The 23,603-nt window shown below is 40.6% G+C and overlaps 1 long non-coding RNA gene across 3 annotated transcripts in view; it reads left to right on the top strand.

Annotated features, from left to right (window-relative positions):
* The window catches only part of LOC117197478 (uncharacterized), a 30,599-nt gene extending 8,711 nt beyond the window's left edge, over positions 1–21,888 (top strand). Inside the window, exons 2-5 of one of the 3 annotated variants that reach the window (XR_007477651.1) lie at positions 9,222–9,294; positions 10,335–10,451; positions 12,492–12,787; positions 15,299–21,888. This is a non-coding gene — a long non-coding RNA (uncharacterized LOC117197478). The remainder of the gene's footprint in view (positions 1–9,221; positions 9,295–10,334; positions 10,452–12,491; positions 12,788–15,298) is intronic. The other 2 variants (XR_004478124.2, XR_007477652.1) reach the window with 2 other exon arrangements.
* Positions 21,889–23,603: the final 1,715 nt, after the last annotated feature.

Genomic DNA, 23,603 nt, shown 5'->3' with positions numbered 1-23,603 from the left:
GCGGGGTCTTCAGTAGTTGTGGCTCATGGGCTCAGTAGTTGTGGCTCATGGGCTCTAGAGCGCAGACTCAGTAGTCGTGGTGCACAGGCTTAGTTGCTCTGCGACATGTGGGATCTTCCCGGACCAGGGATCGAACCCGTGTCCCCTGCATTGGCAGGAGGATTCTTAACCACTGCACCACCAGGGAAGTCCCTGGTTATCTATTTTATATATAGTAGTATGTATATTTTAATCCCAAACTCCTAATTGATTCCTGCTCCCCTTCCCCCTTGGTAACCATAAGTTTGTTTTCTATGTCAGTGAGTCGATTTCTGTTTTGTACATAAGTTCATTTGTTTCATTTTTTTTTTAGATTCCACATATCAGTGATATCAAATGATATTTGTCTTTCTCTGTTTGACTTACTTCACTTAGCATGATAATCCCTAGGTCCATCCATGTTGCTGCAGCTTTTGAACAGAGAATTTTCTCTAAGTTTCAGCATTTTTGCTTGATTTATAATATAAACATTGAATCTGTCCGTGGATTAACCATCTACTGCTGAGGCAGGGGCTTTTGTGTCTGACTCCATCCATCCATCCATCCATCCATCCTTCCATCTTCTCACTCTTACTTTGAAGAATATTCTACATGTGTGCTATGCACATTTAGATCTTCTCTTTTAACTATTATGTGCACTCACATTAGTTTACTGGCTGGAGCATTTCTAGCCTCTGGCCTGGTAGAGTGGAAAGACCATGGGCTTTGTTTGTAGTACTGGGTTAAAATCCAGCCTCCGTCACTTTCTAACTGTGCAATTTGGGGCAATTTCATGAACTTTTCTGAACTTCTATACAATAGGGAGGAAAACACCTACCTGGTGGGGTTGTTGGGGCAACTTATTGGGATAATGTACACACAGTGAGACAATGGGTGGAGCCCTGTAACACAGCAGCATTGCCCTTAGCATGTTGCTATTTCCTTTTGTGACGTTGGCTTCTAAACAGTGACTAATGAGGCTTTAAATAATCCCTCAAGGGCCCATCACATGCCTTATTCTTCAGTGAGTAGAAGGGTCGGGGTTAGCATGTGATGCTGTAAGGCTCCTAACTGGAAGGAAATGAAATATTCCTAGTTAAGATGATCCTTTTTCGCTTCTTAAAAAACAATGAACCTTTCTCAACATACAAGACCTGAAAAGTAGGCTGGTTACTACTAGCTTTTTACAGTCCCCAAACAGCCATTTTTATAGTTTCATATAGTCATTATTTATTTGTTTAGTTTCTAGCATTTTTCATTCCTCCACATTTGTATGGTCTTCTATCAGAGATAATGTTCCTTCTGCCTGAAGAGCTCTTTTTAGACTTCTTTTTTTTAAAAAAGCACAGGTCTGGGCTTCCCTGGTGGCGCAATTGTTGAGAGTCCGCCTGCCGATGTAGGGGACACGGGTTCATGCCCTGGTCTGGGAGGATCCCACATGCCGCGGAGCGGCTGGGCCCGTGAGCCATGGCCACTGAGCCTGCGCGTCCGGAGCCTGTGCTCCGCAACGGGAGAGGCCACAACAGTGAGAGGCCCGCGTACTGGAGGAAAAAAAAAAAAAAAAAAAAAAGCACAGGTCTGCTGGCAACAAATTCTCTCAACTTTCGTTTGTCTTAAATGTCTTTATTTTGGCTCAATATTTGGAATACATTGTTGTTTGGCAGTTATTTTCTTTCAGCATTTTGAAGATGTTATTGCAGTGTCTTCCGGCTGCCACTGTTTCTGTTTCTAAGTTGCTGTTTAATTGTTGCTTCTTTGAAGGTAATTTGGGAAGATAGTCTGGCTGCTTTTAGGATTTTCTTTTTTGTTTTGTTTCGTTTTCCCAGAAACTTGGTTATGAACATTCCTAGATGTCTCTGTGTGTGTGTGTGTGTGTGTGTGCGTGTGTGTGTGTTTGTATTTATCCTGCTTGAGGTTTGTAGTACTTCTTTTTCTTTTCTTTTTTTTTGGAGTACGCGGGCCTCTCACTGTTGTGGCCTCTCCCGTTTAGGAGCACAGGCTCCGGACGCGCAGGCTCAGCGGCCATGGCTCACGCACCCAGCCGCTCCGCGGCATGTGGGATCCTCCCGGACCGGGGCACGAACCCGTGTCCCCTGCATTGGCAGGCGGACTCTCAACCACTGCGCCACCAGGGAAGCCCTGTAATACTTCTTGAATCTATACCTTGATCCCTTTAAATCAGTTTTGAACAATTTTTAGTCATTACCTTTTCAAGTATTGCTCCTATTGCTCTCAACTCAGTTTCACTCTGGAACTCCAATTACATATATGTTCGACCTTTTCACAATGTCTTACATGCTTTTCTTTGTGATTTTCCACCTTTTTTTCTTCTTTTTTGGTTTGGATGCTTCCATCTGGATATTTTCTGCCAACCAATCTTCCAGGTTGCTAATGCATTCTTCATCTGTCTAAACTGTTTTTGAACTCATTTGTTGAATTTTTCAGTTTTAGAATTTATATTTGGCTTTTTTGTAATACATAGATTTCAGTTCTCTGATGAAATTCTCCATCTTTTATCTATTTTCTTGAACATGTCAATCACGGTTATTTTACATTCTGTGTCTGATAATTCTAATATCTGGATCATCTCTGTGTCTGTTTCTATTGTGTATTTTTTCTCTTGTCCCTGTCTCTTTGTATGCCTGGTAATTTTTGATTGAATGCCAGACATTGCATATGAAAAACTGTAAAGACTCTCAATGATGTTAACTCTGGCAGACAGATTAAAAGCAGAATACCTTAAACCAATCAGGGAATAAGCTTACTTGAGGCTGGGTTTTAAGCCTTTACAAAGGTTGGTCTATATCTATTTACCCTTATTTCTAGGATGTAGTCCCATCAGTTCCAACTGAAAGCAGAAGGTGTTTACCATGGCCACTCTGCTTTGGTAGGCTCTGAATGCTAATGTTTATTTATCCAGCACTGTGGTACTGTCATTAGCTCTGTTTAGTTTCTCAGTCTCTTAACTGCCACTTTTTGTTCTGCCTCTCTAACTCTTAGCCTGTTCTACTTACTAACTGGCAAATATGTAGAGGCAAAAAACAGATAATTCTATTTACTTATTATTTTTTAATGTTTTTTTAAAATTTATTTTTGGCTGCATTGGGTCTTCTTTGCTGTGCACAGGCTTTCTTTAGTTGTGGTGAGCAGGGGCTACTCTTCGTTGTGGTGTACGGGCTTCTCATTGCGGTGGCTTCTCTTGTTGTGGAGCATGGGCTCTAGGCACGTGGGCTCAGTAGTTGTGGCTCGTGGGCTCTAGAGCGCAGGCTCAGTAGTTGTGATGCACAGGCTTAGTTGCTCCACAGCATGTGGGATCTTCCTGGACCAGGGCTCAAACCTGTGTCCCCTGCATTGACAGGCAGATTCTTAACCACTGTGCCACCAGGGAAGTCCCAAAGCAGATAATTCTATTTAAATCAGTTCTCTGCATTTCTCTCCCTCCAAAATCTTGGCATCTCAAGTCCTGGTTCCTTTGGTGGCCCTGAGCTCCCATATTTGTCTCTCCAGTGACTCTGCCAAAGCTTCTGCTCAGCTTCTCTGCCCTCTATCCATTGTAAAGATGAGTCAGCAGACGACTCAGTGGGGATTGTAGAATGTCAGGCTTATGTCAGTGAGTTTGCCTTCTTTCAAGCATCTTGACCCTTCAAGCCCGGGCTGCCTTGGTGGCTCTTCAATGTTTGCAGACATTACAATTTTTTAAAAATTTAACTCTTCTAGGTGTTCTCATGGGAGGATTTTATTTCTACAAGCTGCCTGCCATGGCTAGAAATAGAAACCAAATAACCATTTTAAATACAGGGTCTGCTCAGAGTTCCAAAGTTGAAGTTTAAATTCAGAGTGATTATGACAACTGATGGTGTTCTCCTTTTTAAAAATAATATACTGTCCTTGGTACTAGAAGAACTGTGACGGACACAGAATAATAGTAATGACCTATAACATAAGTCATTACTATTATCATCCCCATTTTTATAGATGAGAAAACTGAGGAACGGGGCATCTCAGTCAGTCACTGAAAGTCATATAGCTAGCAAGTAGCAGGGCTGGGATTTGAATCCATGTGGTCTGACTTTTGAGGTCACTCTTAACAGAAGCATAGGACATTAAACAAGTTCTTATTATTGAGAATGTAGTATGATACTCTTCTCTCTCCCTTCCCCCAGATCTATAACAAGCGATAACAAATATACAGAGAGACCTTTATACCATAGCATCCTTCAGGAACTCACTGGATTTTTCTTTTCCATTTGTATCCCCTGCAGGCCTTTCACAGAGCTGGGCCCATGCAGATCCACAATAAAACATTTTGATTTCCAGTGTAAAGCTGAGGTCTGAAGTTATATTTTATCATTTGTCCTGTTGCTTTTCTTGTGTTACCGTTAAGAATTCAGCAAAACATATTGCATTTATGAAAATGAAATTTAGGGATACACAGTACGATTGTGCAGCCCAAAGAGATAGTTTAGGGCAAAATCTATCCTGTGCTTTGCTTGTCGAGCTAAGGGATACCCACTGCAGCAGGGAGGAAAGGGTACCTTTTTCTCATTCAGGTTCTGGACAACTCTAAGTTAGAATTTTTCTCTAATCTGTCTCACAGGAGGAATTACCCATCTTTTCTGGCCAAAGCAGTTGAACAGGAAGATGTCTAAACCCAACTGTTTGTAATCGTATACTTCTGTTTATTTGGGACCCACTGCATGGGAAATTTACAGGGTCTGATAACACTGATCTCAGAGTAGGGAGAAGGAAAATAGGACAGGAAAGCATTGGGCATATTTGTACATCAGAAAGGGAAGAGTTGAATCAGTTTTCTGTTCTCACATGCTATCTTTGGTGTCAGACCAAAGCTTTTTGTTTAGTAAATTTCCAGAGGAGAAACTCCAAGTGAAAGTAGCAGCCAGGGCCTTTTCTGATATCCTACAATTTCATTTCCTGTGTTGTTTTCACAGCATGAAATGCCCCAGTGTTTCTCTCCTAACCAGTGGCATAAGTTTACCCAATGTCAAGGAGCTCCAGAGACCTTAGAGCACATTCTGTATATTTATCCCGCTGGTAGTAATATCCTTTTAGACAATGGACACAGAACAGTGTTGAGTGGTTTCTCCAGAAGCTGAGAACTAATGTTCCCACACCCAGTAAATATTTAACTCTATAAAAAGGTTAAGCAAATGTATTCTCATAAAGCACGTGAAATTGATCTATTTTGTATTTAAATAGAGCTAAACCAATTTCATGCAACAATTTTAGGGCATCTATCTAATAAACAACTTTCTACAGGTGATTTTATTTATCTTAGGATCATCTCAACCAAAAATTCTGGGAATAGGCAAACAAAAAACTCACTGAATTCTAAGCAAAATTCCACTAGACCTTTCACATTAATTGGAATAACTTTTTCTTTGTTAAGTTGCTCAGGGACTTTTTTTAAAAAAACGTTGATCTCTTTTGAGAGGCTCTGGCCAAAATGTAGTAGATTGATGCTTATGAGATCTGTTTATGATGATGAATTACAAGGCTGTTTATGTTGATTCCTTCTCTTGCTGGAAAAAAAAAATCCAAATTTGAGCCATTGGCCCTTAAATAAATGTTTCCCTTGAAATAATAAAGAAAAGCATACCATTGTTAAAATAATGTATAAAGGGCAGAAAACACCTTTCAGAAGACCGTCTTTGCTTCCTGGTGGAAACCAAATAGGCTAGTATTTTTAGAATGCTGAGGCTTTGTGTATGGATACAATAATTGAGTGACTTCAGCTACTTAAACAGTCTTGTTAAACAGGGAAGCTTGGTACTTTTTCTGACTGTGTTTAGGGGATTTTGTACCCAAATATTACTCTGGAATGATCAGGGGAAGGGTGATTTTACTGGTTACTGGTAATAGTTGCTAACATTGACTACATGATATGTTCTAGGGACCGTACTAAGCAATTTTATATTATTTAATTTAATCCTCACAACAACCCTATGAGCTAGATACTGTTACTATCCTCGATTTACAGGGAAACTGAGCTTTAGTGAGGTTAAATAACTTTCCTAAGACAGTAGAGCTGGGATTTGAACCCAGCATAACTTTGCTACTCTCTTAAAATACAGTGGCATGAGAGGGATGGTTTAGAGTAGTGGGAGGGGAGTGTAAGTTAATATAAACTTTTTGGAAAGCAGTTTTGAAATACTTATCAAAAACCTTTAAAAAATACCATATAGGGCTTCCCTTGTGGCACAGTAGTTGAGAGTCCACCTGCCGATGCAGGGGATACGGGTTCGTGCCCCGGTCTGGGAAGATCCCACATGCCGCAGAGCGGCTGGGCCCGTGAGCCATGGCCGTTGAGCCTGCGCGTCCGGAGCCTGTGCTCCGCAGCGGGAGAAGCCCCAACAGTGAGAGGCCCACGGACCGCAAAAAAAAAAAAGAAAAACAAAACAAAACCAGAAAATCATATATTTTGACCAAATAATTACACTTCTGAGGGTCTAGTTTAGGGCATTGTTCAGAGATTTAGACAATGATTATGTAGAAGAATGTTCACTGCAACATTATTTATAAGAGTTTATAATATAGGTTGAAAACTAATGGTCTCTACTAATTATAATAGGCACATAATATAAATTATGACAAAGGCATAGCTGGAACATTGTGCATCTTTTAGTAATAATATTAAAAACGTATTTTGGGGAAAATGTTCAGAATTTGTTGTCAGGTGAAAAAGAGATATAAAACCATAGATGTATAGTACGATCATAATGATGTTTAAAGTGGAAGGAAATCCAACAGAATGTCAACAATGCCTATCTGCAGATAATGGATTATGAGTAATTTTTATTTTCTCCTTTATGCTTTTTGATATTTAAAATTTTGTCTAGAATGAGTACGAAGTACTTTTTTTTTTTTTTTTTTTTTTTTGCGGTATGCAGGCCTCTCACTGTTGAGACCTCTCCCGTTGCGGAGCACAGGCTCCGGACGCGCAGGCTCAGCGGCCACGGCTCAACGGGCCGAGCCGCTCCGTGGCATGTGGGATCTTCCCAGATCGGGGCATGAACCCGCGTCCCCTGCATCGGCAGGCGGACTCTCAACCACTGCGCCACCAGGGAAGCCCCCGAAGTACTTTTATAACCAGAAGAAAACGCTATTATTAATTTTGTTTAAACTGAAGAACAGTAAATTAACCAACATTGCAATTTCCATTGTCAGCAAATCACCTTTTGCTTTTAATTAAAAAAATTTGTTTTGCTCTAACTTAGTCCTTTTTCGCTGTGCAATTTCTCGAATATCACTGTAGAAGAAATCATCATCACAGGCAAATATCTTGGAAAAGAGTGAAGCCCTGAGTTTACTCAAGGCTTGCCCTAAGCATTGTCTATAAGTGCTCTCCTTAGGCACATTTAAATCCCCTGGACCTTCCCAGCAGATGGTAAGGAGACACTCAAAGGCAGGGCTTAGGGAGCTGTAATCAAAGTGCATCAAAACATGGAGAACATGGTCAGAATGTATCCTCTGAAACTGATGCTAATCAAAGTAGTAGAATAGAGCTCCTACAAAGTAAAGACGCCTTCAGAGAAAAATTGTGCATACATTCTTTTGTTTATCCAGCAAATATTTATAGACCACCTTCCATGTTAAAAATTCTGTGTTAGGAGGGCTTGGGTAAGTTAGTATAAGTCAGCCATGATAAGCCCACGAGGCTGCCTGAGTTTTTGTTAGGGTGACAGAGGGTCTCCAATCAGGGGAGCAGAGAATCTCTCAGCGTAGTTAAGAGGCTGGCAAAAGGAGTTTTCAAATCTGATTGAAGTTGGGAGGTATTGTGAGGTAAGACCTGCATAATGAACATAAGGGAAGCTTAAATCACCTCTCAGGTATGAAGTCCTACCTGTGTTCCCTCCTTGCCGGAACTGTTTATAAGTGGGAAAGATGCCGTTTATAAGTGGGAAAGCGGGGTTGGGTGGGCAGTGGTGAGGGAGAAAGAGTGCAGACGTCCACTAAGCAGGGTCTAATGAATAGAAGACTGAGAAGTGGTAAGACAAACTAAAGCAGACCCAGTTCCTTCTTTCTCCTTCTCCTTTTAAAAGTCTCAGACTAGAATCTCAGATTCCTTCGGCCAATATCATAATCAGTTAGAACACCTCTACAAGTTCTCATCCCTAATTCTCTGCTCTGACCTGGCCACCTCTCCACCGGCATCTCCCACAACTCTCCCTCTTGTTCGAGTTGCTCCAGAGACACTGGCTTTTTGGCCATGAAACACGCCAGGCATGTTCCCACGTCAGATGTTTTGCCCTTCCTGTTCCTTCTCTGCACCACTGTCCCCATGGTCATTCACACATTGGATCCCATGTCTCTTTCTCATAGTCTCTTCCCTGCCATCTTATGTAAAACACTCTCTTCCTTCCCCCTGCCCCCTGGGACTCTCCAGCCCCCTACTCAGTTTTATTTTGCTTTCCTAGCACTTACCACTATTTGACAATATATTATATGTTTAATTGTTTGTTTATTGCTTATTGTCCTGCATTAGAATGTATACTCCACGAGGGCAGAGACTTTGTCCATTTTATTCACTATTGTATTCCCCGCATATAGAACAATGTTTGGTACATAGTAGGTGCTCAAAAAATAGTTATTGAGTAAATAAATAAATGAATGTACTTTTCTGGAGGGTTTTGTATCCCATATGGTTTGGGAATATGTATCAAAACATAAAATGATACATACCTTTGACCTAGCCAATCCAACTTCTTAGATTTGCATTAGGAGATAATCATACAGTTGAAAAATAATATACATAATAAGGTTAATCGCAGGATTGTTTACAGTAACACACAGAGTGAGAATCTAAATATCCATTAGTGGAACATTGTGATATAGGCAAACAAATTGACATAGTTATATGTAAGTCAATATTGATCAACATGGAACAATGTTTACAACATGTTAGGGGGGAAGGAAAATTGATTCAGGAACAGCATATATGGAATGATTGCATCTTAATAAGATTCTTTCGTACTTTGTATGTATCTGTGCATAGAAGAATGTGAGGAAAGGTATTCACTAAAATAATAGCAGTAATCTTGGTGGGTGGGAGTGGGATTTGGGGTACATTTTATTGTTTCTGTATACTTTGTGTATTTTTTAAAATAAATGACCTTGTGTGTTTCCGAAAAAAATGTAAACAAAGCTAATAGAGCTGTTTTATAAAAAGGTTTTTTCTACTCTAGAGATGATTTTAGTCCACCCTGTGTCAAAGCAGCCCACGGTTGACTGACTCACCAGCTGAAATTCCAGGAAGAGGTATTGCGGGTTTACCTCTTGGCGCCCACAGGGGACGTTCGCTGTCCTTCTCGATGTTGTCATTCCTCTTCTCCATTGCCCCGCCACTGCCCTAATTGAGACTCTTTCCTGGTCACGTGGACCAGATAGCGGTTGCCCCCAAGTGGTCTCCCTGCCCCCTCCTGTCTGTCTCCTCCAATGGAGCAAACCACAGTAGCTCCCTGTGACCCACAGCAGACTCCAAGCTCTCAGCCAGCCAGCTCGAGCCTTCCACACACAGCCCCAGTTCTTGCCCTATCACCTTTTTCATTCTGTGCCCTAGAGAATGACCTTCCAGGAAAGCTACAGTACTTAAAATCTGTACTAATCCTTTGCTTCTTAGGAAATTGGTTTCTTTTAATTTAAGTAATGTGTATGTATGTTTCTTTTAATTTAAGTAATGTGTATGACTGGTAAACTCTTTGAAGGCAGGAAGTATTTCTTACGTTTTCTTGCATTATGCACTGAATCTATTTGTTTATTCATTCAGCAGATATTTGTTGAGCACCTGCTGTGTACATGACCCTGTGCTCGGTTCTTTTTTTTTTGCGGTACGCGGACCTTTCACTGTCGTGGCCTCTCCCGTTGTGGAGCACAGGCTCCGGACGCGCAGGCTCAGCGGCCATGGCTCATGGGCCCAGCCGCTCCGCGGCATGTGGGATCTTCCCGGAACGGGGCACGAACCCGTGTCCCCTGCACCGGCAGGCGGACTCTTAACCACTGCGCCACCAGGGAAGCCCTTTTTTCTTTCTTTTTTTTTTTTTTTTTTCATGTGCTAGGTTCTTGAACAGAGCAATGAACGCTCGGAAGCCACTGTGAAGGGCCTTTACTCATTTGAGATCTCTTGAGTGATAGTCTCCTTCCAAACTGCACACCTACCAGTAATATTTGCTCTGTCCCTTCAACAAGGGAATGATTTGTAAGGAAGAGGGACCAGTAACTAACACTCGATTTGCTCTATTGTCAATAAGGACTAACAAAAGGGCTTTGAAAGGAAATAGTCTCTTCTCTTTGTCCTTCAGGAACCACAAACCCTAGACTCTATAGAAGGAAACCTTCATCAGATTTCTTGATGAACAAAGTCTATAGAACCAGGCAAGCTTCCTGCTGAAGAGACAGGACAGTCATAATGCTGAGAGGTGAGATCCTGAACGTTCCCAGACATTGTGAACTGTCAAATAGATCATTCTAGGATCCAATTTCCATTGTGAACTGCAGCAATTATGTAATATCATACCATATACTTCCCAAGTTTTTCATGGATATTAGAAACCATGAGGTTAAATCTAAGAATGCTAAGAGACTACTTTTTTAAAAAAATACAAAATATGAAGTTATTGTTATCAATAAGTTTGAAAAGTTGCATAAATATGAATAAGTAATCAAAGCTCTCAGTGGCTAAATTAACGAAATGCACACATTTCAGTACTTACTCTAGGTGTTTTAGGGGGATTCTGGGCCAATAATTCCCCTCGCTTTGCCAGACGATAAATTAAGTAGTTACTTATTTTTATTGAGAAGTGAATGAAAGATTCAGAACTCTGAGAGACAAACATAATTCAAAGGGCTTTTTCAATAGAATCCTTTTTGCTATCTACTCAAGGTAACATTAAATAATAATCAGTAATGTTTTTCTTTTGTCCCAAAAGTCCAAATGCTTATAGTCTAACCCCTTTCTTATAACCAAGATGATTCTCAGTAGACATCCAATTATAACATTTCCTTTCTCATTTAGACACTGAAAGGTCAACTTTATTTTTTAATAGAAATATCCCAAAGTAGCAAGTATCCATAATTTTTCAAGACACAGAGCAAGACATAAAATTTTTGCAAAATGTCTTTTGCTTGCATTAATTCCTTTGTGGTAACATATTATCCTTTGGAAATGAGATATTGTGCACCGACAGCCCATATCATTCTCTTCTGGAGGTAGGTTCCAGATGATAGAAGTATTGTCACATGGTGTATAGCCAAGAGTTTTGGTCTATGAGTAGGATTTTTCAAAGGTACCTTTATCTTTTTTTTTTCTTTCTATTGGGAAAAATGGCCATAAAAATGGCCATGCATTGTATTATTAAGGAGGTAAGTATTGGTGTTATTTTAGAGACAAAGTTTAATAAAATAGACATTTCTCTAGGTCACTTTCCTAACAATGTGGGTAGAAGCAGCCAGGGTGGGTCTGGTGGCTACGTGGAGTTAGGGATCCGGCTTCTTTGATCTTCTTACTACACTTAACATGCAGCTTCTATTTTGTGGGCCAACGTGACTGTTCTGGCTCCAGCCAGCACATCTGCATTTCAGCTGTTGGGAAGGGGAGAGATGGAAAGGGAGAGCACACAGTTTTCTCTCAAGGGTATAGTCCCAAAGTTGCATACCTCATTCTACTTACATCCCACTGGCCAGAACTTAGTCAAATGGCTACACCAAGCCACAAAGGGGGCTAAGAAATGTCAGCTTTACTTAGGTGGCCTTATGACAAGCTAGAGACTCTATTCACGTGTAAGAAGATGAGAATGGAAATGAGGGGACAACTGGCAGCCCCATCCCCATGTACAAACAAGGAGGGAGAATAAAGAATTGGAGAAATTAAGAAAGAGGGAGAAAGAGAATGGGAGAAGGAAAAGGCAAAGGTTGTCTTGATAAACGTAGACTATATATGGTGTTTTCTTTTTTCTCTTGGTCAGTTGACTCTAGATGTCTGAATTTATTTCTTATCACTGCAGTTTGCAATGCAATAAACCTCTGTTTATCTCTTCTCAGTAGCCCTTATTTACTCAACTCCATTCAAAGAATAAATACTTGTGGGTGCTTTCTGCAAACCTGAAACTGTGGTAGGTGTCAGACATACAGTGGAGAAAAAGAAAGATTAGTCCCTGCCTTCAAAGAATGATATGAAAGCGTGAGGTGGGGAAACAGATACTAATCAAGTAATTGAAAAATGATGCATGATATAAAATGAGGGGTACAGGGAGCTATAGTGGCATAGAGGTGAGCACCCAGCTCACCTACGTTGGGGAGAGAATAATTTCTATTAAATGCCCTTCTGAATAAAACACCCACAGAAGCTTATTAAAAGGAGAAAGTTATTTTTCTAGATTGGTTTGATCCCAAGAAGTTATACCAGAGCCTATAGAGTCAAGTCCATTTAACTGAATCTAATGAAACAACCATGTCTTCAGTATCTACTGTGTCTGAGGTACTGGGCCAGGAACTGCAGAGGCTACAAAAGAGAACGAGAATGGGTCTCACGTCTTAAGTAGCTCATGCTGTAATGAAGGAGACAACAGTGCAACTCAAGGCATCGCGATCAAGAGCTACAGTAGAAATGTCCACAAGGCCTCGGGGGAAAGGGAGATGAATGCTAACTCTGTGTGGTCTCAGTCTTCATGGTGTCTCAGCTGAGCCTTGAATCCTGTGATTGCGTAGAAGGGTCTTTTAGGAGGACACAGCTGGAACAAAAGGCACAAAATACAGGGTATGTTTAAGGACTGACTTTTAGTCCAATGCAGCTGGTGGAGTGTTGGGGGGTAGAGGGGTGTCGTGTGACCCTAGGCATAGAAGTTAGGGCAGATGCGGGGAGGCCTTGATCACAGTGCTGAGGACTTTCTTCTGTAGGCCAGGGGGGTTTGATGATCAGTTCCTCTCTGCTTTTAGAAGCTAACCACAGAGAAGGGAAATCTGAAGCAGGAAAGGAGAGCTTTAAAATGTGGCTAGGGGACTTCTCTGGTGGTCCAGCGGTTAAGACTCTGTGCTTCCAATGCAGGAGGTGTGGGTTTGATCCCTGGTCGGGGAACTAAAATCCCACATGCCACAGGGTACGGCCAAAATTTTTTTTTTAAATTAAAATTAAAATGTGGCTAGACAGGATCAAAGAGAGAGGCCTTGATGAGGAGGCATGTTTAGGCTGAGCATCTGCCTGGATGTTTACAGGATGGGGAGGAGAAGCACAGAGGGGAAGAAAACTCTGAGGTTTTAAGCTTGGGTGATTGGGAGGGTGGTGCTGACATTTAGTGGTTTAGGGAAGAAAAGGAGGAAAGAAGCACTGGCTAAACACTACTGGTTGTCTACCCGACGGCCATGTCTCTGTTCTTCACAGAGCCCAGTTTTGTCAAATGTCAATCATCCTCAGTCCCTTAGGAGTGTCCTAATTGGTGTAAGCCATCAGCTCAAGGAGACGCCCCTGCTGACTGTTACTGGTCCAGGGGTGGACATGGCACTTAATTGACCCTACCATATCGAGTGCATAGTCCATGTCTGGGAATGTACACTCCATGTTGTAGGAAGTGGACAGCAGAACCAGGTAGCTAAACACCCAGACTGAAAAGGGAAGCCCCACGGAACTGAAAAGATAAGATGATCATGGGGAGAGAAGAGTTCAGGAAATCAACCTCATCAAGTTGTTTATGAATCCCTGTGCTCACCCTTGGCCTGTACATGTATAGACATGGCCCTAAATAGATTGCCAAAGACTATGAGAACTGAAGTATGGGACAGGCCACCATGCTGGTCCCACACTGGTCACTGGATGGCACATACAGGGCACAGATCCCAATAGCCTGCAAAGACTCGGAAAACCGAACTGTCGTTAGAACTGCAACCCATAGAAGGCGGGTCAGAACTTGTGACCTGAACCCAACCAGATCGATTGCCTGCTAAGACAGAAATATCAAAATTCTCCATAGGATATAAACAAGAACCTGAGTCTCATTACACAACAATCAGAGTATCAAAGGTGCAATCCAAAATTACTCATCATACAAAGAACCAGGGAAATGTCAACTCACAGGGGACAAGATAAGTGACAGCAGCCAACAGATTTTGGAATTATCACTTTTAAGTAGCTATTAGAGAAATGCTCCAAGAAGTAAAGGTAAGCAGTCTTGACATGAATGGAAAGATAGAAAGTCTCAGCAAAGAAATAGAAGATATAAAAAGAACCAGATACAATATTGAACTAAAAAGATACAATAACCAAAATAAAAAGTCCCCAGATGGACTGAATAGCAGAATGGATATAACAGAAGAAAAAGTCAGTACATGCGAAGACAAATCAATGAAAATTATCCAATCTGAACAACAGAGAAAAAAACAAAAGATTTGCTGACGGTAGGAAGAGCATAGCCCCTCTCTCTCCTGTGGGAGCATACCAAAAGATCTAACATTCATGCCATTAGAGTCCCAGAAAGAGAGTAGAAGGAGGAAACTTCAGAAAAAATATTTGCAAGAATAATGCGTGAAAATTTCCCTAATTTTTTTTTTTTTTGGCCGCACCACGTGGCTTGTGGGATTTTAGTTCCCCGACCAGGGATTGAAGCCAGGCCCTCGGCAGTGGGAGCTTGGAGTCCGAACCACTGGGCCACCAGGGAATTCCCGAAAATTTCCCTAACTTTGGAAACAAGCCACAGAGATACAGGATAAGATTAAAGAACAAGGCAAACAAAATTTCATAGAAGACAACAAGGGATTGAAAAGATTTTGGACATATGAATGCCCAATACTACCCCTTACTTACTGTGAGACCTAGGGGAATTTTGCTTATGTTTCTGAGTCTCAGTTTCCTCATCTGTAAAATGGGTAGAGTAAGGCTTATCTAGAGTAAGGCTTATCTAAAATAAGGCTATCATGAAGATTGAATTCAGTAATCTAAATAAAGCACTTAGCACAATTCCTGAATCACAAGAAGTGCTGAATAAATGATAGCTTTTAAAAATGGGGAAAGAGGGTGGTCAGCAAAGAAGCCAAGGATGATGAGGACTGAAAAGAGACCATAGCGTTTTGCACAAAGGAGATGATCATCTGAGATGATTTTGGTAGCATGGCCAGAGCAGGAGCCAGACTATTGTAAACTGAGGAGTAAATGAGGGCAGAGGGAGGAGGAGAAGTCAGCATAAACATTTTTTGACAAAGTTTGGTGATGAACAGAAGGTGAGAGCTAAAATACTTGCTTGAGAATGCAAAGCTGATGGAATATTCCTTCCTTTTTCAGATGGAGAATTTGATCGTGTTTTTTTAAGCTGAAGGGAAGGTGCCCAGGAGAGGAAGAGATTAATGGTTCAGGAGAAAAATGGGATGCCTGATGGCGCAGAAGTCATTGGATCAAACCCACAGTTGGTTTTTTTGTGTGTTTTTTCTTTTTTTGTGTGGACGTGTTTGTTGTTGCAATGGCTTAAAGCAGAGATAACAAGTCTATTACAAAAGAAAGTGCATGACTATCATGGTTTGCAGATGATATGTTTACCGTTCTAAAACAGAGATTCTCAGCCCTTTTCCACACATGGCCCTTGAAGAAAATGACAGTATCTATAAGATATATTGGAGTAAGCCATAGGGGATTTGCAGGCAATTATCTGTGGCTTGGTGAAAAAATTTTAGTGTGTTTTTATATTATATAGTTATGGTAATAAAAATAAAACATAATGTATTACAAAAGATATTCAATATTGAATTTATATAAAACTTCCATGTAAAATATTCTCAGATTATTTACCTAGATACTTAGGTTTACTTCTCTGGATGTAACTTTAATATAAGATTATATGCCTAAATCTTTAATATGAGATTAATATAAGATTATATAAGGGGTCATCAGCATTTCTTGGTGTTGACTTTTTAATGATCATCTCTTGCTAGTCAACACGAATGAGAAACTTTGTTCATATAAATTGCTAATTTAGAATATTTAATTTAATTTAAAAAATTTATAATAGTTGCCAGGAAAATCTAACAGTTTTTTCATTCTTTTTTCTTTTTTTTTAACATCTTTATTGGAGTATAATTGCTTTACAATGGTGTGTTAGTTTCTGCTTTATAGACAGATGTGATATTGGAATTTGTGATGATGCAAATAGATTTTTCAAAACAATATAGCTTTTTCATATCATGTACTTCAAAGTAGTGACGAAGCTCTAATGTGAGGAAAAGACAGGTGTTATTAGAGCAGTCACCTTGCAAGTAGCTTGAATGTCACTAAGAGAATCCATCAGCACAAATACGTGGCAGCATCTCCTGTGTCACGACCAAGATTCCAAGCTGCCACCTGTGAAGTGCCTGCCCTGAGCCCCCTTGGGCTGTGATCTGGGCACCATGGGCACCTGGTACCCAAACCCCTCCAGCAGTTCCATGGTCCTAGGGCCACAAGGCAGAGATGTGCTCTGCAGCTGGCACAGAGGGGGCATCCTGGCTGGAGGGCACCCTTGAGCTTGCTTAACAGGTTGCCGCAAAGCGAGGTGTGCGGGATGTGGCCGGTTCTGCTCATTGCTAATAGTGATCTCACACAATCAGAGCTCCTCTGCTTAGGGCTCTCTCTCGAGCCTCCAAGGAGCTTCTTGAATGTAGGTGATTAGTTACAAGTGGCCGCACCAGACCCTGCCTGACTGCTGGGCAGTCAGTGTCTTATAGAGCACCCGAGTCCCCCTCTCGGCACAGCAGTGGACCGCATGCAGCGTACCAACTGGAAAGCTCCCGTCTGGAAAGCCAAAGGAAGAAAGTATTGACATGAATAAAAGAGTGAGAAGAATGACTTAATATATGAAAGATACATGCATATATGTTAAGATAAATATCTGAAAATTACCGGATTTTCTATTTACTAACTATAATGAGTGAGGAAACATAACAGAAAAAAAGATTGCACTCCCAATAGCAACAAAAGAGATGAAATACCTAGGAATACCTTAACAAGAAATATGAGAGATTTATATGAATAAATGACAAGATTTTACTACAAAGTATAAAAGAAGACTTCAGTAAATAGAACCATACCGTGTTCTTGGATGGGAGAACTGAATATTATAAAGATGTCAATTTCCTACCAAATTAATTTATAGTTATAACTCCAATCAAAATCCCAATAGAGTTATTTCTGGAATATGACAAAATCATTCTAAAGTGCAGCTAGAGGACAACCAGCAAAAGTAACTCATACATTTTTTAAAATAAATTTATTTATTTTATTTATCTATGTTTGGCTGTGTTTGGCTGTGTTGCTGTGTGTGGGCTTTTCTCTAGTTGCAGCGAGCAGGGACTACTCTTCGTTGCAATGAGCGTGCTTCTCGTTGCGGTGGCTTCTCTTGTTGGGGAGCGCGGGCTCTAGGTGCGCGGGCTCAGTAGGTGTGGCACGTGGGCAACTAATACACTTTGAGAAAAAAAAATGTGGATGGTGGAGAGGGATTCGTTTTCCCAGAAAGTAAAAGACAACAGAAAGGAACAATAATGTTTTCAGTTTATTTCTACTGCTAGTATAGTTTAGGGAAACAGAATAGATAGGCCAGAAATAGCCCATAGAATATATATGATGATGATAAAGATGGTACACAGCACAGGACGGAAGTGGGGGATTCTCCAATGAATGGTCCTAGATATTTATTGGTGGGGGTAGGAGGAAGGATTGGAGGGAAAGTGTAGCTAAGTGTGTGTTTCTGTGCACGGGTCTTCAACTAGAGTCCCACATCCCACTTCTCTCCCAAGCCGTCACTTTCTATTCCCTAGGGTAGGAGGAGGAAAACACCTCACTGATGAGTTTAGAAGAAATAGAGTGTGAGTGGCTCAGACCCGATCTCTCTTGGATCTGCTGGGCTGCAGAGAAGCTGAGTGCTGTTCTGCCCTCTGCTCTGTGGCCCCTTATTGAGGAAGTTCCTGTTTCTGCCCTTTGGGGATTCACTGTGGTCTAGCAGGGCCTGGGTGCAGGTGGCCCAGACAGCTTAATCCAGGGGTGAGGTGTATTAACAGACTATTTTGGCGGTTTAATCTTAAATTACATATTCTAATCAGCTTTATCCAGAAATAAAGGAGACCACATCGGCCTGCATTGTCTTTTTCTCTTAATTGGTTTCTAACTCATGAAGGGGAAAGGATATTATTTGTTGGTCCAGTTAAAACTCCAAAACTGGACCAAGTGGTTGGCTAGTTGGGGAAAAAATTTATATCATAATGCATGCCAGTATATGAAGAATAACTTTTATAAATGTCAAACTATTAAAAATTAAAACTGGAAGACAATTTCAAATTTCTGGATCAGAGAAGACTCTCCAAGGTTAGAAACAAATGCAAAGACCCCAAAGGCAAAGATACATAGCTCTAACAAGATTTAAAAACAGTGTGTACATATAAAGAAGCAAAAGAGAACAAAAAGAATAAAACGACAATTATCAAGCTGGAAAATTATTTCTAGTAAACATTACACAAAATTACTGCCATAAATTTCTCAAGTAAACAGATAAAATGACCAAGAACATGAATACCTCAACAGATGAATGGGGAAAATATTTAATAGACAATTCACAAAAAGAAAAGTACATATAGTTAATGAATATGTGAAAAATGTCATATTCACAAATGTCCAAAGAGATGCAGTTAAAATGAAACATTCTTTGTCTATCCAGTTGGAAAAAAATGATAAAACAAGAATGCTAGTACTGGTGAGGGTATAATGAAATGATCACCGTGACTGGTAGGAACATAAATCAGTACCATTTTTCTGAAAAGAAATTTGGCAACATTTATCATGAGTCTTAAAATGCTTATACCTTTTGACTCCAATAAATCTAGGAATCTACCATAAGGAATTTGCAGAAATGCAAAATAAAGATTTATGTGCCTAGGTTTTTATGATAAAATAAATGGAATAATATGTGTATGTCCAACACTAGTAAAGGCAAGTACATTATCATATATTAGAATATGACATGGCCATCAAAATTAAGCTACAAAAAGCTTTAAAATCATCTAAGAACATTAAAAAAATCAACAACAACAAACTTATAACCCTCTCTGTTAAAACAAAATGATCTAAGGCAGCTTGTGAGTAGATTTAAAGTTCAGCAAGATTGCCTAGGTTAGAAGTAGGTGAGGGAAAGAGGCCAACAAGAATAGAGAAAAAATAAGAGCTGGAAAGAACCTGTTACAAAAATGAAAACAATTGCTCAAGCCTGAACATTGGCTATGGTTGGGCCACAAGTCTGACTCTTTGCAAATTCGAAAAGGAAAGATGTCTTAGAACATCACAGTGTGGAATTTGCTAGGGAAGCAACGTGAGATACATACAAAGATTGTTAGGCACGATTAAAGGCACATATGAGGTTCAGCAATATGATTTTTGTGGTGGATCCACTTGGCAGACATCTGTGATTTTCTCCAGCAGCTCTCAGCAGCCTGAAAATAGCAGAAGCCACAGCATGAGAGGCTGAGAAAATGGGTGTTGGGTAAATTCAAGTTTGGAAGTCGACACAATCAAGGTGGGAGAAAACCAGGGTGGTAAAAGTATCTAGGGTGCTGGTTTGAGGAATCATTTATTCTCTCAGCAAGACTTATACTTTTTGACACATACTGTGTACCAGGCACTGTCCTAGTTATTCTTGGATACATCAGTGAACAATAACTAAGATCCCTAAATGTGAGAGTGGGGTGGGGAGGGGCCACAGCATAAGGAATAATCACAATAATGTGTGTAATGAGGAGCAAAAGAAATGATTGTGCAGGGTGGAGGGAATTGGGAGTGTGGACCAGGAGTGGGTGAGGATGTGTGGCTGGGCAGTGAGACTTCAAGGAAGTGAGTCAGGAAATACCTGGACCACCGGGATCTAGAACGGGCAGTGAAGGAGGAGAGGTGACGCAAGGACCTGGGTCTTAGATGGGGAGAGTGAGAGGGTCTGGGCACAGTTCGTGCGGGAAAGAAAGAGCAATCAGGAAGCTGTCCCAAGAGTGGGGAATTCCTGAGCTTGGAAACTTAGAGATTCACAACTTTTATCTTAAACTCACTCCCTTTCCTCACAGAATTATTTTAAGATTTTCCAGTTACACATGTCCCCAGAGGTGCAGCCTTTTCCCTGCCTTGATTTCAGAGCAAGTGCTGTGTGGGCAGAGTGAAAATTAGGATTTTATAGGAGAAAACGCCTTGATAAAAAAATTTTTAAAAGGACTGAGTGACTCACACCTTCCAAAGTGCCTTCTTTAGAGGTTTCAAAATAAAGGTAGGATTGTAGGGCACACAATTGTACAAACAAGCTGATCACAACTTTGTCAGATAACAGCACAGTCCAAAATCATATGCATAGAAAGAAAAGAAAAGGAGGATGGAAGAAAACACCAAAATATCCACTGTGGCTGGCTGTCTTTGGGGTGGGACTACCTAAGCTCTTTTCTTCCTTTGTTTCTTCTTGTTTTACTTTTATAATGGTTGAAGAATCTTTTACTTAAACATAGGCTAGGTTTTTTCCCCTCAGTTTTAAATATAGACCTGCTAGAAAGGAAGAGAATGCAATGGACAAAGGATACAAGAGATAATTAACCTAGGAAATAAAGATAGTAAAGGTAGTATGAAAAGATAGGCTACATCACTAGGAACCACAGAAATGAAAATTGAGCCTTTTAAAATTTATTTATTTTTTTGCTCATTACATTGGCAAATAAAAAAAAGATTCATCAGGTGGAACTGGAAAAAAACGGAGGCAAAGAAATCATCAAGGAAATGGTTCAACAAAATTTCCTAGAACTAAAGGAAATAAAGCTGAGTGACCATCAACATAGATGAAAATAGACTCAAGTCAACACATAGTCTCAAGACATTTCACAGCACAGAGGACACGGGTAAGATCTTACAAGTTTCTACAGGGGAAAGAAAACAGCCTGTGCAAAAGAGAGTCATGAATCAGAATAGTTCTGGATTTTTCAACAGCAAAACTGGGAACTAAAAGAAAGTAGAGAAATGTCCTCAAAAATATCAGAAGCAAAATGATTTCCAGCCTGTAATTTTATACCCACCAAACTATCAATCAAATGAAGATAAGACAGAGACATTGTCAAGATCTCATAAATTTACCTCTGATCCACTCCTTTTTAGGGAGGTGACTGGAGGGTGTGCACCACAGAAACTAAGGAGTAAACCAAGAAAGAAAACTGCTGAAAGAAGAGACAGGGAAAGAGAACATCTAGGTTGATGTTAAAGAAAGACCCCCAAATGGCAGCCAGCCCAGATCAGAACAAGTCAGAAGTTTCCGAAAGAAAATTCCTCAGGAATATGATCTGATAGATAGCCAATGTCTCCAAACATCTTGAGAGGAATTTAGAGGATTAATGGAGAATTTGCAGTCAAATTGCTAGGAAGTACATTGAAAAATAAGCAAATAAAAATAGGTAATTGTTAATTTTAGGGGATACACAAAGTTGTAGAGGAAAGGGAATATAAATCATAGTACAACTTCTGACTCAGTTTGAATAAAGTCCAAATAGTCATCAGAATGTAAACACTGACTATCTCTCTAATCAGAGTTGTGATGTGACTCTGATGGGAGGATGGGGGACTAGGAAGGGGCATTATATGGTGCGGAGAAGAAAGCTAAATCCTTTTCTTTCATAGAAAAAAGTTTAAAAAAGGATGCATAGGGCTTCCCTGGTGGCGCAGTGGTTGGGAGTCCGCCTGCCGATGCAGGGGACGCGGGTTCGTGCCCCGGTCCGGGAGGATCCCGCGTGCCGCGGAGCAGCTGGGCCTGTTGGCCGTGGCCGCTGGGCCTGCGCGTCCGGAGCCTGTGCTCTGCAGCGGGAGGGGCCACAGCAGTGAGAGGCTCGCGTGCCGCAAAAAAAAAAAAAGGATGCGTAAGCCAGACACCTCTTCTCCCTTCGGACACTCTTAGGCCTGGTTGGGAAGTTATGAGAAAGGCAGACAGCCTGAGGATAAAGGTGACACACTGGAAATAGCAGAATGGAAAGATAGAATCTGGGTCCTTGGTGATCTAGCACTGAATTAACCAATCCTGGAATCTACTGAGATCGACTTGGTGTGCAAAGACCTCAGTGATGACGCTGTGAACATCGGTGGCTTCCATATTCAAGTTCTTGGTACAACTAACCCCACAAGGTGGCACATCCATTGAAGATTCTCTAAAACACTCTAAAAGCAAAGAAGAAGTCAGTGTTAATGATAAGATACATTATTATTAAACATTAACAATGTGTTATGTCCTTCAGGCTACCTGAAGATTGATAGCCCTTTCAGACTATGAATTTTACTGCCTCTGGTCTTAAATCTTTGCACACACAGAATTATTGAAAGAAGAAAATGACTTCACCTAAAATGGGCTCTAATATTTTATAGAAGTTTATGCTTTTAAGGTATAATTTCAACACATGACAAGTTACTGTTCTAAAGAAACACTATTATGTGCTAGCTACTTCAGAAATGTTAAACTAAAGAAATGAGTAAGATTATGATAATTTCTACAAGGACTTTCAAATATATGAATTACAAAAAAAAAAGTATCCTTAACAGGACAAAAATAAATAAATAAAAATAAAGACAACGATAGGTGGAATTTTTAAAAACTCATGAAACTCACTTTTAAAATAAACATATTATAGGGCTTCCCAGGTGGTGCAGTGGTTGAGAGTCTGCCTGCCGATGCAGGGGACACGGGTTCGTGCCCCGGTCCGGGAAGATCCCACATGTCGCGGAGTGGCTGGACCCGTGAGCCATGGCTGCTGAGCCTGTGCGTCCGGAGCCTGTGCTCGGCAACGTGAGAGGCCACAACAGTGAGAGGCCTGCGTACCGCAAAAAAAATAAATAAATAAAAAATAAACATATTATAATCACAGTGTTGGAATTAATGTTATCAGTATGTTTGCTGGTATTGCTGGAGATTCAAGGAAACTGATTCAATCTCTAACCATTTATTTCAAGTAGCCAAAAAAAGAAATTCACCTATAAGCTAATATATGATGACAATTGCTTAAAATTTTTAAGTTCTCTGGATGTGCTAGGCATTATAGTCAGTACTTTATGTGCATATTTTCATTTAATTTTTACAGTTATCTTAGGAAGGGAGGTATTGTTATTATTCCCATTTGGCTTGAGAAAAGTATAGTTCAGGGAAGTAGGATCTGAGCCTGGATATGTTTGGGTCCAGAGCCTGGGCTTTTGGATCCAAAGCCTGGGCTTTAACTGCTGTGCTGTATGCACTCTCATTAAAGATGAAGAAATCTGGTATCAGATATGAGAATGATGTCTCAACCATTTCTATACTAGACATTCAGTGTAGGTATGTTAATGGGGCCCAAGTGCTCTCTGAATGCAGGTACACACGCCTGGTATTTCTCCCAGCTCCGATCTCTCTTTATGCTCAGACGTACTTGACCCTGGACTGGCTGCGCCATGTAAATACTGCTTTCCTATTTGTGTGGGGTTTTAGTATTCTATCTGTAGGTCTTCCACTTAGCATATGGTGATGTCTGGTTTTGACTGCATGCTCCCATCGACCAAGGAGCATGTCTGTCTCGCCTGCTTGTTACAGAGTTCCATCCCA

The sequence above is a fragment of the Orcinus orca genome, chromosome 5 (genome assembly GCF_937001465.1).
Source record: "Orcinus orca chromosome 5, mOrcOrc1.1, whole genome shotgun sequence".
NCBI classification, from domain to species: Eukaryota; Metazoa; Chordata; class Mammalia; order Artiodactyla; family Delphinidae; genus Orcinus; species Orcinus orca.
The sequence above is the reverse complement of the archived record's forward strand: the minus strand, read 5'-3'. Positions and strand labels throughout refer to the sequence as shown.